At 34.0% G+C, this 4,871-nt stretch overlaps 1 long non-coding RNA gene across 1 annotated transcript; it reads left to right on the top strand.

Annotated features, from left to right (window-relative positions):
* Positions 1 to 2,341: 2,341 nt before the first annotated feature.
* On the top strand, positions 2,342 to 4,871 carry LOC123330850. The gene is made up of 3 exons (XR_006547076.1): positions 2,342 to 2,517; positions 3,536 to 3,608; positions 4,755 to 4,871. It is a non-coding gene; the product is annotated as an uncharacterized LOC123330850 (long non-coding RNA).

A 4,871-nucleotide genomic window follows, 5' to 3' on the forward strand; every position in this document is an offset into this window, starting at 1 on the left:
CTACACTATTTGTTTACCAATTTACCAATTGATGGGCATATGATTTGCTATCAATTATTTTACTGTTATGAATAAAACTGCTATGAACTTTCATGAACAAGTCCTTTTTAAGGCTCTATTTCTTTAAATGCTTTAAAATATATATATATTTATTGGAGTACAGTTGATTTACAACGTTGTGTTAATTTCTGCTGTACTATATAGTGGTTCGGTTGTACATTTATATTATCTTTCATATTCTTTTCCATTATGGTTTATCACAGGATATTGAATATAGTTCCCTGTGCTGCATAGTAGGGCCTTATTGTTTCATTAAAAAGTCTTTGAGTTTACATATGTCTTCATTTTCTTTGAGTAAATACTTAGAAATGCAATTGTTGAGTCATGTGAAAGTATACATTGAACTGTAAAAGAAACTGCCAAACTGTTGATATTTTCCAAATGGGCTGTAGCACTTTGCATTCTCAGTAACAAGTAGACTGAGGGTTTTAAATCCTCTACATGTTCAAAAACACTGGGTTACTCAGACTTTTTACAGTTTAGTCATCCTAGTGAGTTGTAGAGGCATCTCATGATGCTTTGATTTGCATTCACTTAATGACTTGTGGGGGCTTCCCTCAGCTCAGTTGGTAAAGAATCTCCCTGCAATGCAGGAGACTAGGGGTTTGATCCCTGGGTCAGGAAGATCCCCTAGAGAAAGAAATGGCACCCCAGTCCAGTGTTCTTGCCTGGAGACTCCCATGGACAGAGGAGCCTGGTGGGCTGCAGTCCATGGGGTCACAAGAGTCGGACACGACTGAGTGACTAAACCACCACCACCAATGACTTGTGTTGAACATCTTTTCATGTGCTTATTTGACATCATAAATATTTTCTTTGGCCAAGTGCCTCTTCACATCTTTTGCTCATTTGAAAAAAAAAAAACAGGTTGTTTGTTTTCTTGTTACTGTGTTATATAAGTTCTTTATGTATCCTGGACAGAAGTCTCTATTCAATCAGACATGAGTTTTGTAAATATTTTCTCTCAGTCAGTGACTTGCACATTTGTTTTTTAATGATATTTTTTGAAGAGTGAAAGTTTCATATTTGATGAAATCCAATCTATTGATTTTTTTCTTTTTTGATTCAAGCTTATCTTCTGTAAGTAATCTTTATTAACCCAAGGTCATGAAGATATTTTTTCCTAGAAGATTTTCTTCTAGAAGCTTTGTACTTTTAGCTCTTAAGTCTGTGATTCACTTAAATTTAACTTTGGTTGAGAGGTAAGGGTCAGGTTCTTTTTTTTCCATCTAGATGTCCAGTTGTTTTGTTAATATAAGTGTTTCCTTATACTCTGTTTTCCCAACTCTTACCACAGATTAAAGGTGCCAGCACCATTATTAAAGACTATCCTTTCCTTTTGAATTACCTTGCTGCCTTTGTGAAATACCAATTGATGTGTATCAGTACCACACTCTTTTAACTTTTTTATTTGTATTTTTTTGAATTATGAAAGTATGGTAATACATTTATGAGAGATTTGAAAAATATTGAACAAGGTAGATACAGTTCCACTCTATATTACAATTATTTTTTAAGTAGATAAATTAAGATTTTTACTTTGTTTCAATATCAAACTCTCAAAGATTAACATTAAATTAATCTTTAATAATTAAAGAATAAATCAGAAATTAATATTAAAGGAACTTTAACAAAATTCCATGTATTTGGAAATTAAATGTCCACTTTTAAATGATGGGTGTATCTAAGAAGTCATTATGAGGAAAATTAGAAAATATTTGCAATGCAATAGAATAAAAATGAAAAGAGAATTTAGCATAATTTATTGCATATGGCTGAAACTGGTCAATGCAATTAAATACAGAGTGGAGTCTTGAATAATGTATGAAAACAAATAATGGACATTAGCATAAAATTTTGTGAAATTTGAACATAAGCTGTACTTTAGTTAATAATACTGTATCACTTGTTCATCTTTTTTACCACATAGTATTTCTTTATATTCTCAGAATTGGATTAGAAGTTTCAAGCCTTATTTAAAACTTTTAAAAAATCACTAAGATAATAAATTTTCTAGACTTTTAGCAGTAATGAAAATGAAAGTATTAATCACTCAGTCATGTCTGACTCTTTGTGACCTCATAAACTATAACCTGCCAGGCTCCCCTGTCCATGGGATTCTCCAAGCAAATACTAGAGTGGGTAGCCATTCCCTTCTCCAGGGGATCTTCCCAACCCAAGGATCAAACCCAGGTGTTCTGCATTACAGGCAAATTCTTTACCATCTGAGCCATCAGGGAAGCCCATTAGTATTAATACTAGATGCCAAAATACGTGGAACTATATCAAAATTTTTAGTGAATATAAATTAGAAATCTAGGATTCTATTCATACTAAGTCAGACAAGTACCACTGCACTCTTTTGATTACTGTAGTTTTATAGTAAATCTTGAAGTCAGGTAGTGTGAGTCCTAAAACTTTGCTTTTATTTTCTCAAAACTGTTTTGGCTATTCTAGGTAATTCACATTTTCAAATACGTTTTAGAATCAGCTTATCGATTTGTATTTTTTAAAAAAAGCTTGCTTGAATTTTGGTTGAAATTACTTTGAACTTATAGATCACCTTTATGTTTAGAAGATATTTTCATTGGGTACAGGGTTTGGGGTGGAAGGTTTTTTTCTTTCAGCACTTTAAAGATGTATCTTCTAGCCTGTGTGGTTTCTGATATTAAGTCTGCTGTCATTCTTTATCTTTATTCCTCTTTAGGTAATGACTCTTTCTCTTGGCTGCTTTAAAGATTTTTCTCATTATCACTGGATTTCAACAATTTGATTGTGATGTGCCTTGAAGTGATTTAAGTTATGTTTATTCTGTTTATTCATGATCTTTTTTGGATAAATAGGTTTATAATTTTCAATAAATTTGCATTAAAAATTTTTTTTATTTCTTCAGTTATATTTTATGTCCCCTTCTCTTCCCTAAGTCTCCTCTCCTCCTGGGACTCCAATTACAGGCATATTATATCCTTTGATTAGTCCCACAACTCATTAAGATTGTCTTTCTCTTTTTTTTCAGTGTTTTTTTCTCTCTGTGCTTCATGTTGGTTTGTTTCTTTTTCAGTGTCTTCAAATTCACTTATCTTTTCTGCTATTTTATTTTTTAATCTCTAGAAGTTTTATTTGGGTCTTTATATCTTCTTTCCTCATCAAGTTTGTATTTTTCTTGAAATCCTCAAATGTATTCATAAGATTTATAATACTTGTTTTAAGGTCCTTGTTTATGAAATCTATGATATCTTTCATTTTTGTTTCCATCTCTGTAAAGTACTTTTTATTCTGGTTATGGGTCATATTTATTTGCTTCTTGAAAGTCCTGGTAATTTTTAAAAATTAATTTATTTTTAATTGGAGGATAATTGCTTTACAATATTGTTTTGGTTTCTGTCATACTTCAACATGAATCAACCTTAGTCACACATATGTCCCTTCCCTCTTGCACCTCCCTCCCACCTCCTACCTCATCCTACCCCTCTAGGTTGTCACAGAGAACTGGTTTGAGCTCCCTGCATCACACAGCAAATTTCCACTGGCCATCTATTTTACATATGGTAATGTATGTTTCCATGCTACTCTCTCAATTTGTCCCGCCCTCTCCTTCCCTCACAGTCCAGGTAATTAATTGGATACAGAATTGTGAATTTGCTTTACTTGTTACTGGATTTTGTTGTATGCCTTTAAAGATTGTTGATTTTTTTCCCCTGACATCCAGTTAAAGGATTTTTTTTTAAATCATTTTGATCCTTGTGAAGCTTGATTTTAAGCTTTGTTAGGTTGAGTTCAGAACAGCATTTTTAAGAAGGACTTAATTTAGTTCCATCACGGAAGCATGAGCCTTCTGAGAACTTTAACCAATATATTATGGGATCTCTCAATTTTGGAGAGATCCTGAACTCCTTCGAGCACTGTGTGCTCTCTGGGAATTGTTCTGGCTACTCTTCCCAGCCTTGGGGAATTTTCTCTCATTTGCATGCAAATCAGTACTCAGCCAGAGATTCAAGAGGACTCTTCTAAGGATCTTCAGAGCTTTTTCTCTGGGAAGCACTCTTCTTTTCAACACTTTGCCTTATAAATTCTAGCCATCTTGGTATCCTCAAACTTTGATTTTATTCTCTTCAACTCAGTAGGAGTGTTAGGCTCTTTGAGCTCCCCTGCCCTTCAATGTGGCCTGAAACTGGCTCTAAATATTAAGCTAGCAAATCCTAAAGCTCATCTCATTTGTCTTCCTTCTCGCATGATCACACTTAAACTGCCTACTGTCCAGTGTCTGAAAACTATTATTTCATCTATTTTATCAAGTTTACAGTTGCTTACAGTTGAAAAATAATTCCTATTGCTGCTAATTCCTCATGGTCAGAGGAGAAATCCTCCAGTCTCCTATAAAATTAATCTAATAAATTTTTGCTCCACCATTCTGCTGAAACCCCTTGCATCAAGCCCTCCAATGACTTCCCAGTTGCTAAATCCAATACCATTTGTATTTAAGATTCACAGAAGACCATTAACTCTCCTCTAGAACTTATGAAACTACTGTAGAAGATATAAGTAGGGTGACATGTAAGAGCATTAAGTAAAACTGTATAGCACTCTAGGTCTAAAGAAAATTAGTCATAGATTCATAAGTCTTTCTTAGCATAGGCTCAGCTAGGTGAAATGCAACTTGTTTTAAAAAGTACCTGGGATTTTGTTTTACTCAGGTATGGTGAGGACAGGGTTTCCCAGATGACTCAGTGGTGAAGAATCCACCTGCCAACCAGGAGACACAGGTTTGATCCCTGGGTTGTGAAGATCCCGTGAAGAAGGAAATGGCGACC

The sequence above is a fragment of the Bubalus bubalis genome, chromosome 20, assembly GCF_019923935.1.
Source record: "Bubalus bubalis isolate 160015118507 breed Murrah chromosome 20, NDDB_SH_1, whole genome shotgun sequence".
NCBI lineage: Eukaryota > Metazoa > Chordata > Mammalia > Artiodactyla > Bovidae > Bubalus > Bubalus bubalis.